The following is a 15,523-nucleotide window of genomic DNA, read 5'->3' as shown; positions in this document are numbered from 1 at the left end:
ATCCATTAGGTTTCTTACATCATGTCATTGTAATATCTGTGCCTCTCTCTCTCTCTCTCTCTCTCTCTCTCTCTCTCTCTTTCTCTCTCTCTCTCTGGCTGTCTGCATATCTGTGTGTCCTGGGAAAAACTCACATCCAAGTCTTTAGAACTTCAGGAGTACAAACTGCTAAATGAAGCCAGATTGTGCATCTACTGAGGCAGAGCTGTCGGTGCAACTGCTTATTGCTTTGTTAGATTGCACCGTAACACCAGCTATGCATGTGAGTTCTCTACGCATCTCTGTTTATCCACCCAGACTGTCAGTGTGATCCATCCTCCTGTTGTAGGTCTGTGTTGACACAACTGCAAACTGTATGCTTTGAGATGATGCAGACGGTGATTCAGACAAGCATAATGAAGTAATCATGTCTCTAATTCTATTTGAACGCATTACGTATTTGATTTATCTTCACCCAGTCATTCATTACGGGGCTGTTTTGCATGCTAATGCTTCACCGAATCCCTTTGAGGTATTTAACAAGGAATGGTCGACTGTCTGGAGCCATCTATCAAAGCGCAGTGCTGTCACTGAGATGTGGCATTGGTTTTAGACCTCTGTGGATTTATTTTACCATCGAGTAAAACCCATCTGTTGGTCCTCATCAGTCTCAGTTAATTTGTGATGTGGAAGGTAATTGTACTTTGAACTGTTTCAGCCATTACGCAGTCCCTTCGTAGAAATGAAATACTATTGTAATTATTATTAATAATATTAATACATAAGCCATTTATATAAACTATACATTTACACATTGATTCAAATGAACAAAATGGGAAAGAAAATGTAGAAAGAAAATTGCATAAGTGAGGCATGAGGTGTATCACTAGAATACTATCATAGTAGAATGTGAGTTAGAGCTAAAGAAGAAGATTTGTAGATTGGTGTCAGGTATGACTGATTTGATCCCTGGGGAGTATCAGTTTCCAAATGGATTCAATAGACTTCCTTCTTGTATGTATCTGAATAGATGCAGAAACTGCTGTAAAAAGTTACTTTGATAAATACAATGCAATTATTTTCAATATAACAAGATTGACATTAGTAACACAATCAGATGTCAAATTAATGAATTCAACAAGACTGATACTGGTAAGACAGAAAAGCAATGTACAAGTACATTTGACTATACTTACTAAACACAAACATTTGGATTAAATGCAAGACAAATACATTGAACTTAAATACAAATATTACATTTCATGTGTTTGTAAATTGTACATAAATGTTCGTAAACAAGACCGACAAGCTTAACTTTATTCAATTAGATGGAAATAAATTGCATGATTAAACTGCATTCATTAAACAACTGTACCGTGTTAAACTATAGCTCTCTTTCCCTTTCTTTGTTGCCAAAAAGATGAAAGTACCACGATCCAGCCTGGTTCCTCCAGATCCTGACCCATGTTTCCATATGTCCTGCCAATTCATGTTTTGTGTACCATTTTCCTGGTTTGCCCACTATTTCCTAGAACCTGCACTTCCTGGCGACAGAACCAATAGATAGCACTGATGCCTTCACAACTGTTGCCACTCACCTCATCAGCCTCAGCATTTTAAAACTGGCTTAAGGTTCACTTGCTGCTGGATTATCTGGAACATCAGAGCAAAATCTACAGTCAGTTTGCCCTGTGTCTCTGCACTGTTTTTTGACCCTGCCTTGCTGTCTCGACCCTGCCTGCCTGCCTGCCTACCTGCTGTGGGTCCTGTGCTTTGGCATGATTGATCTCACTGTTTTATTTTGACCTTACTGGATTACTGTTACTCAGGCTGCCTGGTCTGTGAGCTTCGCTTTGCTCTTGTTCAGCTAATGTCCACTGACCTGCCTGCTCTCATCGGATTTTGCCTGAATTTGTGTCCCAGTTTGGACTAATCTCTGTGAAATTAGCTTTGGACTGTTTTATGAAGGATTTATGCCTGGCGGTTCCATCAGTTCCATATCTATTAAATCCAGGTGCTATTCATGACTATTCTACCATGCCTGCTTCTTGGTCCGAGTTCTTATACCTCTGGCCTCACTGGCACTGCCTCTTGATTGCAGGTCTTCAATCCCAACACCTCCACAGAAAAAACTTTGGAAAAGCACTACAAAAATAAGAAACATTACTCCATGTCAGCCTCTTGTCCAAGTGGGATCATTAACTAGTGTGACTGGTGGCTCACCTTACAACACTTAACATTGATTTAAAAACTAGGTCGTTAATGTTAAGTTTGGCGATTATTATGTCTATCGACTCTTGCCTTTTAATACAGCTTGATATTAATCTTTCAGCACATATATTTTACCACTGCTATCCATTTTAACGCCCCCTTTTTTACTGGTCAACATTTTCATATAGCTTCCCTATAAAGTATATAGCTTGACTGAAGAAATTAAATTGAGCTGAATAAAAAGAGAAGGCATTTGCAGAGGTATTTATGTCGTGCTAGGTCTTCCATTTCACTGAGTTATGAAGTAAAGTATTACCAATACAGCCAAGAGGTGAAAGCGTACGTGAAAGTCCTCCAAAAAAAAGACTCTTTGAATGGCTCAGTCAGAGACATTTTGATGTCTCTTTTACATTCCACGGGATCATATCCACCCCTGAGATTACAATAGTTCAACTGTTGCAAGGAGCCCCTTTTCCTGAGCCCTCCTCCCAGCCAGACATCCAGTGGTTGTGTGACAGACACTCTTCATCTATGCCCAGGAGAGCCCACGCTCTGGCCCTGTAGTGCAGCCATGAGTTGCACGATGGCAGTTCCTGGGAGGGGTGGGGTGAATATATGTGCTCTGCCGTGCTGCTCTGGTCAGGGACTCAGGTCAGTCAATCTCACCACTACTCTCAGAGGTCCCCCTGAAATACCGGTATAACAATCCCAGAGAAAAAAAACTGAAGGCATTATGTACTTCAACATATTTGGAGATGTGAATATTTGAATGTTAAACTGGGGATACAGGAAAATTGACCAGAATACTCTGTTGGACGGAGCTGTCACTTTTGCCTCTCATGAATAAACAGGTTTGAGCTACAGCGTGACAGAACATGGGGAGGAGTACCACACAGAGGAAAGTGACAGGGGAACCGAAGAACTGACATTATACAAATGAAAAAAAGGTTAAAATGTTAAAGGTACAGTCTGTGGTTCTGGCAAAGGTTTGTTGATATTCGAGCTCAACAGACAATCTAATTACACCCCTCCCCTCCATACTGTTGAAGCAACATGTTGATTGGCTGGTCCATTTGTTTTCCATAATGCTGTGTTCGTTAATGAATAACCCAACAAATAGTGTAAATTTGCATTTTTCGTTCAGAATACAAACAAATAGTGTAATTAACAGCATCCAAAGTCTTTATGGCTCTATGGATCATAGATATCTATAATAAAGGCTAGATAAGTTGTCCGCATTGCTGGCCGACGGAGTCAAATGTCCGCACAATTCGGCCATTTTGAGACGGAATAGCTCGCTCAGGTAGGTGCCATAAATACACATGCACAAGCTATTTATGTAAAATCAATAGGCTACTAAAACTCAGCATACAGAATGGCAACAGGAGATACATGTATACTTTTATTATCACCGTTTTAAAAGCAATATTACTGATATAATAAAATACCGGTGATCCCACGGGATCTCGTTTTAAGGGAACGTTCACTAGAACAGACTGCACAAAATTCTGGCATCTTCATTGGCAATAAAGTCAGCAATTTCCTGTGGAAATCATAATGTAGATGTTTAACAAACCAACCCGATTGGAAATCATGTGCAACTTCAGTTTTATTATGTGCAACTTAAGTTGTATTGAAAAGAAAGAACAATTATGCCTCGCCAATTGATGTAAAATGATTGAAACACAATAGCCGTGATACACAATAAAGCTGCACATTTCAACATGTTCAAGCATCGAGAATTATTACCAAGGTAATGATGTTTGTAAATCAAGTAATTTGTAAATCCGTCAAGATTTCCGCGAGATACGAGTGTAAACGATTGTGAAGATCACTGACGTTACCTAACGTACCACTGATCCCTCCCGGAACTATTCCGTCCTTAAAATGGCCTCCTGTACGGACATTCACGAGTCCGCCGTTGCACCCCCTTGCTATGGATAGCATGAAAGCCATGAGGAAAAATTCCCTGAATTTGACAAATACCCTATTGGATTAAGATCATGAGCTACCACTTTAAATCATAAAAATCATAATCATAAAATACATAAAAAAAACAAATACATTTACACCTTATACAAAACATCTTCAGTCCATATACATTACAACTGCAACACTGAGCTTATGTGTTGTCCTGTTCCCTCTGCTCTTAATATTGCCTTTATTTTAATGTGCTCAAATAACATGAAGAAATATCCATTCCCTGAATGATAAATGAATACAAATGAGAACTTAAAAGGGAGCTCTGGTGCAGTGACATCTATTGCAAACGTTTGAAATATACAGAGAAGACATTTCCCATTACTCTTGTGTTAATGAAATGGCTGCAAAACGGGGCTACCTAATGTTTAACATTTCAAACAGTATTTTGCAGAGCAACTGGTTCAATCCTGTTATCAATGACTTTGCTCTACTATTGGATTGGGTGTTGAAACACATCCAATCCCTTTGGGGCCACCTACCCTTATGTCTCTGACCCATAATAATCTGATAAACAGTGTCATCGTGACTGAGCTCAGACTTCCAGAAAAATTGAAAAGTCAAGGTTACGACAGAGAATTCTCTCATGAATGGTGGACGCCATTACCAAGAGATTGCCTGCTCTCTGCAGTTCCATCTCTAAACGCCGCTTGCTGTGATGAGCTACAGTGTGTGTGCACACTGTAAAAAATATGGAGGTCAAGGAAACCTTTACTTACTCTATCAAAAGCAACTGTATGGTTTGTAGGCTGAATACTGGGCCCTCTGCTTTCTGTGATAAGTAATGAAGAAGTGGTGATTGTGCAATGGCTTGGGGGTGGGGATGACGAGCTTCTTGAGGAAAGGTAACAATAGAAAAGGAATTGAGACAGAGCGCCAAGGCACTATCTGTGTTGGCCAGAATCTAATTCTCTCTCGCTTGTAGCCCAGCAGTAAGTCTGGTGCTAATCCTTCAGTGTGGTTTCTACTGGGTAGCCATGCAATGCAATTAAAAGGAGTACAATAAGGCATATAGAGAGAGAGAGAGAGAGGGAGAGAGGGAAAGAGATAGAGCGCAAGGGAGAGACAGAGATAGGTGGAACTAGATACTTTTTGTAGGTGCTGTTTTGTTGCCAGAGTTGCCAAATCCGTTTGAGTCTGGAAGACTTGTGTCTAAGGAGTGGTAGGGGAGAAGGTTATTTTACAACCTTGTAAGAGTTCCCTTCACTATTAATTTTGCAATATACTGATAATACCCCCGGAATGTTAAAAAACATAGACCCAGCTAAATGAATGGACAAACAAAAATTATACTAATGAAAAGGGTATCTGTAGTCTATTTGCAAAAAACACCATAGTAATCACAGTAAGAATAATAATTTGTCATATGTGTCAAAGGGTAACCGTGTCAAGGGTCTTTTAGGGTAGGCACAAAAGGCAGAAGGGAGACAAAGCTCTGTGGTTGGAAATGTATTTGTCCTCCACCAGGTGCATAATCCAAGAATGTGAAAAATATATAAACAAAAATAATGAGAATATAAATGGAAACAAAAAAGATTTACAAAAGACTATATACATACAGTCAATAGAACAGTGTGGTACACAATGTCCCTAAACTGAGACAGCACAAATATATCAGCCTCACACTTCTGAGGAAGATAGAGAAGAGCATAGATACAGTATAGCTCACCAACCAAACTCTCATCAAAGTAACTCACAGAAGCTTTTCAACTACTGCTAAACTAACGGTTTAATCAGCTAGCTGAACTCTCCCATGAATTGGCCCATACCACCACAGACTCACAGAACAGGGGTGATATCATGTTGCAGAATAAATTATACCAAGTTAAAAGGGTACCATCATAATGAGAACAAAGTCAGGCATTCAAAAATAAAGATAACAACAGTTATAGGTTACATTCACCAATGGGAACCTTATAACATAGTTAATTGAATTTGCAAGGGGGAAACCATGTTCCTGGCAAACCTCCCCAAACCATAAGGTTGTCCTGTGACGGGAGCGCTCTTCTTAAGACAAGATACAATGGCGGCAAGAACTCATTCAAGCTTGTTTGGTGAACCAGCATAGTAGGTATGCTGTCAAACATTATTATATTCTATATGTAAAGACAACTGAATAACAGTGATTTGACGGAACAATATCTGTACAATAAAACTGAGATTTTGAACAATGGTAAATGAATGAGTGCAGTGGCGGTTCTAGACCATTTCTACTAGGGGGGCCAAGGAGGGGCCAGGGTTTAACCAGGGGGGCACATCAAAAAACCGCAACAAATGATATTTAAAGATTATAAACTTTAATTACTTTAAAACATATAAACATTTATTACTTAACTTAACATTATAACAATGAGTTCAGGTGCAAGAGAGGTAGGGCCATAAAAAATGAAAATGAAAAATACAGAACAGGGTGCAAATACAGAGCATCAATTCAACTTTTGACACTGTGTGGGCGGGAACCAAAGCAGGACGGGCTCTTCTCTGATTGGTCCTGATTTGACAGCAGGAGTCTCATATTCACGACAACTGTTTACCAAAACTCCGTTAAGTAGCTACATATGTCTTTGTATGTTGAAGACTGCCATTTAATGACGAACCGAAGTAACGGTACCCATTAAACCTGTTTTGATTAAATACTAGTGGTGATTGTGGCATTTGACCCAGGATCACTTTATTAATTCCAGGAAAAAGAGTCAGTTCTCATGACAGGCGATGTTACCTGCCCCTCATATCATTAAATGTTATTGTGTAGCTGCTAGCTAGCCTACTGCTGATCTAAGATTCCTGCGCTAGCAAGAAGCTTGTATTGCTAACTGTTGTAGGTTGCAGTGTTGAAAGCAGTGAAAACACCCTGATCATGGGATACATTCAATTACAACATTGCAGCAAGAGCTAGCTATTCAGTAAGCAATCAAAGGCTTCTTGCTAGCGCAGGAATCTAAAGCAAGTAGCTAGATATGTTACCTACTGGCAGATAACAGCGATTATGTCACGAGAACTGACTCTTTTTTTATCCTGGAATTAATAAAGGGATCGTGAAAGACTGTATGACCCACACGAATTCTTGTCGTCATGAAATCAAATTTGTTCAGTTCGTCTATGACAGTTTGAATACTACACATTAGATCTGGGAAAGTCAACAGGCATAGGATATTTCCATCTTTTGGTTCTTGAAAATAGCGCTGTGGTTATTTGTCCTTCTTCCCTGCCTTCATGTGGCAGAAAAATCAACAGCTCAGACGGTAGACAGTTGTATATGATCACTATGGCACAGGCAGACTACCAGCTCCTCTTAAGAACCAGCGATCCATTAATGAAAGAGAGCGAGCCAAACATTTCAATCGTAACTCCTCTCTCCAACAAGCACCACATGGCAATTCTAAACCTGATTGTTCAAATCCTTGATTGTGATTGGCTAAAAGCCGTTGTAAAATCCAGCATTACCTTACAATTTGACCTGATTACATTCCATATTACTGCGCAGCGAATGGCAAGGCATTCATATAGAGCATTTCATACCCAGTGTTCCATCTGGCTGTTGCGTTGCTTCAAGGGTTGCGTGGCAACGATTTATTTAGGAACTATAATTTTTAGTGGCGGAAGAATGACGGTTTATCATTAAACTATTGTTTCTTAAATTGAATTGTCTTTATTTATGAAACCATATCAAATATGTGTAGTAACAGGTTTAGAAAAGCAATAAGCCCCGCGAGTCCGTGCTTTGCGCTGATTTTAGAACAGGTAAGGGGGTTTAACCTAACAACTCCCTTACCTGTTCTAAAATCAGCGCAAAGCACGGACTCGCGGGGCTTATTGCTTAATTCTAAACCTGATTGTTCAAATCCTTGATTGTGATTGGCTAAAAGCCGTTGTAAAATCCAGCATTACCTTACAATTTGACCTGATTACATTCCATATTACTGCGCAGCGAATGGCAAGGCATTCATATAGAGCATTTCATACCCAGTGTTCCATCTGGCTGTTGCGTTGCTTCAAGGGTTGCGTGGCAACGATTTATTTAGGAACTATAATTTTTAGTGGCGGAAGAATGACGGTTTATCATTAAACTATTGTTTCTTAAATTGAATTGTCTTTATTTATGAAACCATATCAAATATGTGTAGTAACAGGTTTAGAAAAGCAATAAGCCCCGCGAGTCCGTGCTTTGCGCTGATTTTAGAACAGGTAAGGGGGTTTAACCTAACAACTCCCTTACCTGTTCTAAAATCAGCGCAAAGCACGGACTCGCGGGGCTTATTGCTTAATTCTAAACCTGATTGTTCAAATCCTTGATTGTGATTGGCTAAAAGCCGTTGTAAAATCCAGCATTACCTTACAATTTGACCTGATTACATTCCATATTACTGCGCAGCGAATGGCAAGGCATTCATATAGAGCATTTCATACCCAGTGTTCCATCTGGCTGTTGCGTTGCTTCAAGGGTTGCAACAAACTACAGTGATCTGGTGCGCCGCTTTAATTTACCCATGTAGAACGTTGCGTCGCATTAGTACCGCTTTTGGCGCTCGGGTGTAAAATCATAATAAATTCATATTTTGTTTTATTTGGTCAGCAAGGGGTGGCCGCAGGGGTGGCCAGGGACATGTCTACGGGGGCACGGGCCACCCCAGGCCGCCGTGTAGAACCGCCACTGAATGAGTGTGAGTGTATTGGCGTGGTGTTGGCGATTACTGTGCACCCCTATGCTTCTATGAACCAGTTGAGAGAAATGTGGGCATGTACAATAAGGACTGTAGAAGTCTTGGTTGGCGGTTAAAAGTATAACGAAAGTCCGTTGTGTCAACCATTAGTGGCATCACAAATATGATTTTCTGCATGAGGCAGGATTGTTCTTTGTTCAGCAAAATGGTAGATAAAACACATCTTTCATTGACCTTAATTGAAAAACATGCTTTTGCCAGTTAATACAATTATTCACTGTTCTTAAAGCTTAACTAGAGCAAGTTGCTAATAATGACACCAAGTTTGATTCCCAGGGAACACGCATACTGATATATATACAGATGTAGCGGAGTTAATAATTCCACTTGCCATTTAGAGAACTTTTCATTTGGCTAGCAATGAGCGCCATCTATAGGTGCAATTCTGCAGACTTGGGGGGCACGTTTTTGCCGACTATCCCCAGTCTTGAGTAGCCTGTAACTAGGTAAGTCGCATATGCTGAGCTCCACTTTAGTTAGATTAATGTGTTTAAATATTTGTAATAGTAACTGTAATTGTATTTGGGATAATTTTGTATGGATGCATTTAAACCCAAACGGGAGGTCTCTCATCTCATATTAGAGACCATTTTGTTTTGTTTCTTTAGTTTTAGCTGCAAAGTGATAGCTAACCACGTTGCGTTAGCTTGCTGGTGTGGTTGTAGTGGCTAAAGCTTCTATCATTCATTTTTATAGTGTGGAGCTGAATGTGAGGCTGAGACACACTAATTCTGTTTTCAGGTACAGTTTGCAACTTTCGCCTTGTTGTGTATTTTGTGTGTATTGCCCAGTCTTGAGTAGCCTGTAACTAGTGTGGAGCTGAATGTGAGGCTGAGACACACTGGTTCTGTTTTCAGAATAAACGGCTGGATAGCCAAAAAGACACAACGCTTGAGGGAGTACTTTTATATCCGCTACACAGATACAGAAGTATCTGCTAAATGACTAAATGTCTATGTAATATGATTATAGTAATTTTCTTTACAGTTGGCCTGGTGATCTGATCATTGCAGCCGCCTCTGTACATTTGGCTAAAGAATAGAATTGAAATTGCTTAAAATTTGGTCATATCACTTACAACTGAGGATAGGCTAGGTGCACGAAATACTTAGTGTGGGCTGTTTGTTTCCTGTTTAGCCAGGTGTGTTTGAACCTGCCACTATTCTGAATGTAATTAGTGTCTACAAGTCCTTCTTTATCGTAATGCTGATTCACTAGGTGCAACACCTAACCAGGTCCGTGTAGACGCTAATTACATTCAGAATAGCGGCAGGTTCAAATACACCTGGCTAAACAGGAAACAAACTGCCCACACTGAGTATTTCGTGCACCTAGCCTATAGGCTCTCTGATCTGGACAAGTCTCTGATGAACTGGTTAAAATGCTACTTAATAATAACTCCATTTCATCTGCCCATGTAAATATGTAAATTGATCCTTCAAGCAAATCAAATTCACAGAGTGCCTTAGGGGCCTTGGGAATTGAACCGGGTATGTGTGGAGATGCCTGACCTGAAGAGACTACTGTGGGTCAACTGATCCCCCAGGTGAGGAAAAGAGTAGGAACTCACTCAGTACTCCTGCTTAATAGCAAGTGTAGACACTAAGGCCTTTTTTGACTCTGTTAAGTATTCTGCCATGCCTGATATTTTTGTATATTTCACCCAACTAAAAACCATGAGGCCAAAGTGGCATTTATAATTATATTCTAGAACACCTCAGCAAAAAATTAATGAAAGTAAAAGGAATGTAGTAAAACAAGTTTTTTAATTAAAATGAAATCTAAAGACACTAAAATGAAATCTAGTTTTAGAGGTGCTCAGACTTTGTACAAAAACACATTGTTAATATTTTGGAAGTTTTCTTTTTTACTCTGAACCTTGTAAACATAGGTGTTTGCTCCACATAGGTGAGTTTAGCATTCAGAAAGTGTGTGTGGTTTCTATACTAATTATGAGTATTATAGAAAGTGACACTTTTCTTCACTTAGACCACTATGCATGGGCGTAACAATGCGTATGGACGCTATGGACGTGTCCATACCAATATTTGGATACGTTTAAAATGTCCATACCAATTTTGAATGGGTAATTGCACGGCATTCGGGAAATAAATGGTTCATTTTACCCTCATGCGTATGCGTAGTGTACCTTCTATCAAAGACGGCGTGTCATTGGTGGGGACAGCCTTGCTATCTGTGATTGGCTCATCTTCCTGTACAAGTTATCGTTAGTTATCGTTGCTAGGTTGGTAGTTAAGCGCGCGGTGACAGCAGGATAATGTCTGCTTCGGGCAGGAAAAGGAAACTGACGGACATAAGAGGCTATTTCACCAAATCAACAGTAAGTTTATCACAGAACAGTCTTTTAAAAACTTGTTCGGTCACGTCCCCCTTCAGTGAAATGTCGCTTCACACACTGTGGAGGCGACCGTCCGAGCTGCTAAAATGACATCTAAGTTTTGTTTAATTTATGCTGTCTAAGTGGCTGTAAATGTCGTGCCTTCCACGGATTGATGTAGAAATGCACAACGAACTGATTGCACTCGTTTAAACCTGCTTTACTTACAGATCCTGAAATTTCAGAAACACATGTAATAACAAAACATCTTACACATGCCTTTGCATGTGATAATGGTAAAGTCACCAGACACTTTAATGATTTGCTTACCAAAAAAAAACAATTCTCAATCTTGCCAATCTTGTCCCCTGTGAATCAAAAGGGATTTGTCACTATCCACCCCAGAATTGGTTAAAATGCTGGAAATTGCATCTAAAATTTTTTTTTATGTTTGTAGGACAAAAACTCGCTGAGATTTTAAATTCTATTAATAAAAATACCACAAAGTGCCCCACGGGGCACCTTAGTGCTGGAAGGGTTAAGGGACATGTAAAATGCCACTGAATAGACGGCTTTTACCTTTGGACCATTATATTCTAGGTTACCGTGTATATACAGTATGTAATCAAATGTTCCCCCCCATACATGTAAAGTTATAAACACATATGGGAGGTTTACCTTCAGCAGTAAGGGTGCAGAGTCAGCAGTTCGGCCTCTCTGTGTGTACCTTCAGTCCTTCCATGCTGGCCAAATGACTGTGAGATACAGTTTCGTAAGTGGCATAGATTTCCTATCAGTTGGCAGTAGAGACTGCTTTAAGTAAGGGATAACAGCCGCCGAGGTGTCCCGTTATACAAAATTATGGACGTGGTGGAGGTGAAGAACTCTACAACAGGAAGTAGAGTGTCTTTCACCACCTTATTTATCTGGCATGTGCCCTCCAGGAATGATGTTTTGAATTACCATGCAAAGATGGTTGAACATGACCTATGCGAATGGCAAGTGGTTTGTTGACATGAAAGAGAAGAATGTCAGCATGATGAAAAAGGGGAAGAGAGAGCGAAGAAGATGGAAGAAATAAATTGACAGCATGTACCATGGAGATGAGCCTGCAGTCCAGGGATCTTCTATGTCTCTGTATTGATTGTAGTCATCAGTGAATGTATCTCTCAGTCTGTTTGAGACCACTTTAAACCCTTCTTTCCTACAACCTAGAACGTTGAATTCATCAGACAGTGATTGTGAGATCATGTTGTTGAGCACGTGCATTGTGTGTGTGTGTGTGTGTGTGTGTGTGTGTTTGTTGCATCCTGCAGTATTTGTTATTAGTCTAAGGTTGACTGGAGTGAGTGTTATTGATGCCATGAAAGCCCACATGATTTGAGGTACAGATTAAAAGATGGAGGGTAGGTTTGGTCTGTATCCTGGTAAATCTTTATTGTGGGATTGGTCTTTGTCTCTTCCCAGGGCGGTGACCCATGAAGGTAGCTGTGAACCAGCTACTTCCTCCCATCCACAATCTATCCAGATCTATGATCATACTATTACTTTGATAAATACAATGAATATCGGCCTACAGCCTCATCTAGGCTACGTCTAATACAAGGTATTTCTTGATGATGCAGGTGTTTGACAGCTTTATTGTTTCTCTATCAAGTTATTACACGGGGCAGGGTGAGATGTTTGTTGGCAACAAGTGAAAAAATGATTGGGCAAAATCATCTAAATCTCTTCCAATGGTGATTCATGCATTCATGCCTTTTATGTCATGGCATAATAAGAGTTGTGTGGTTGGACAGTTCTCTCCTACAGCTCTGTTCCCAAAGTTACGTACTTACCTCGCAAACATCAGCAACAGCTCATTTGGAAATTATGAAAGCTAGCTAGCAATCGAACTGATGTTTTTTCAGAAATATATTTGGTGAAGATAAAAGTAGTTGGTGAGTTTACTTGTGTTTTCCGATCAGGAGCACAAACCTAGCCTACATTATGAAGAGCCAGGCTGATGGAAACACATGCACACATTTGTATATGTGTTTGTCCTGGAAGCCTTCTTAATTCCTTGACACTAAGGAAATCCTCCATCTCTCATAAATCCCTAGGAAGTTACTCATTGGGAGATTTATATGCCAACGTTAATCCCTATTTTGAAACAGACATGAGTCTACCGGTAAGCCTACGCCAGCAGAGAAGGTTTTGAATACGCTTCTGTGTTTCTCTAGCAAGGATTTTACCTGATCTGCTTGTGTATAAACATGTTGCCACTCTTCCCTTTAATGCACACACACACACACACACACACACACACACACACACACACACACACACACACACACACACACACACACACACACACTCATAGTTATCACATGCAGGGAAGGATTGCTCTGGATTTCTCCATCAACTGTTTCATGATGGTCATCATCAGTCACAATTCAATTCAATTCAATTCAATTCAATTCAATTCAATTCAATTCAATTTTATTTGTATAGCGCCATAACAATACAATTGCCTCTCGGCGCTTAACAGAGCCCAGAGCCTGAACCCCCTTAGTGCATGCACAACGGCAACAGGGGCAAGAAAAAACTCCCTGTTAGGCAGGAAGAAACCTTGAGCAGAACCACGGCACATAAGGGGGGACCCATCTGCTTGAGGTCGGCCGGGTGGAGACAGGAAGGTGGGACAGGGGGAAGGGGGGAAGGGGAAGGGTAGTGTGGCAGAAGGGGAAAGGAAGCAACAGGGGCAATACACAGCCAGCATTTGGTCACTGGACATATGTGTACATACATCTGGTGGTAAATACATGATACAGACAAGACCAGATTACTGTGGCAATAGGGTTACTGTTACAGGGGTAGGGGATGTAGGGACAGAGAAACATTTCGGTGGAGGCAATAATGTATATTGTACATAAATGCTAGCATAGGGTATTGGGTAGAGTAGGTGTACGGCAATGCAGTGGCAGTGGGTGCGGTTGGCCGAGGGTTTCTCTAGGTAGACCAGGTAGAGAGACTACGTGCAGAGTGGTGGGGGTGGGGAGGGAAAGTTCCACATCCATCAGCGATTGGAACACGCCTGGCTCCGGGGAGGCAGTGGACCTTGCAGGGGCCGCTTGTTGAAGGGGGGGGTGTGGACATCTCGGATCATGGAGCTGCCGATGACCAGGGTGGGGGTCGTCACATCCAGCGGGAGAAGTCGTCAAGGGGATGATGACTGAGTTGAGGGCCCAGGATGGGGAGCAGGGCGGCGTGGGCGATGCTGGTGTTGCTCTGGAGCCGGTCTGCAGGGGCGTTTCGGGGCGGGCTGAGGAGGGGAGTAATCAGGCCCAGGAGGCTCCTCCTGATCCATCTAACAAACAGGAAATGACGAATCAGTCTGCAGGTCTGTTAGTCGGGAATCAGCACGAACAAACACACAGATGAATCATTTCACCAACCAGGGACATGTCATCTGTGTGTCGGTTTGCCTGTTGCATATTGCAATACTTAGATATGTTTAGTTTTTCTGGCATTGAACATTTTGTTTTTTGTTGTGATCTGTTTGCCGGGGCCGTACATGCATCCACTCGGCAAACAGGAAACACATTTGATGTTGCGGTACTAAATTACGAGTAGGAATTTAATTTGTTTTTTGTTGTGATCTGTTTGCCGGGGCCGTACATGCATCCACTCGGCAAACAGGAAACACATTTGATGTTGCGGTACTAAATTACAAGTAGTAATTTAATTTGTTTTTTGTTGTGATCTGTTTGCCGGGGCCGTACATGCATCCACTCGGCAAACAGGAAACACATATGATGTTGCGGTACTAAATTACAAGTAGTAATTTAATTTGTTTTTTGTTGTGATCTGTTTGCCGGGGCCGTACATGCATCCACTCGGCAAACAGTAAACACATTTGATGTTGCGGTACTAAATGCAAGTAATATTTGAATTTGTGTTCGGATATGTCTGGGTGGCTGGTACAGCAGGTGATTGGTTTGTTGGCGCGGTTACTTTTGGCTATATGATGCACTAAAGAGGAATGTCTTAAGTCTTGATTTGAATATAGGCACGGTGTCTGCAGCTCTGATGGAGGCAGGGAGATTGTTCCAGAGGAGAGGGGCTTGGTAGCTAAATGCTCTCCCTCCTATTGTGGTCTTTGATATTCTTGGAATTACCAGGAGGCCTGCACTCTGGGAACGGAGCAGCCTTGGAGGGCAATAGGGGACGACTAATTCCTTGAGGTAGTTTGGAGCCAGATCGTTTAGGGCTTTATATGTTAGCAGGAGTACTTTGAAGTCGATTCTACTTT

This window comes from Sprattus sprattus, assembly GCF_963457725.1.
Source record: "Sprattus sprattus genome assembly, chromosome: 12".
Classification (NCBI taxonomy): domain Eukaryota; kingdom Metazoa; phylum Chordata; class Actinopteri; order Clupeiformes; family Clupeidae; genus Sprattus; species Sprattus sprattus.
This window is presented reverse-complemented; position numbering follows the sequence as displayed.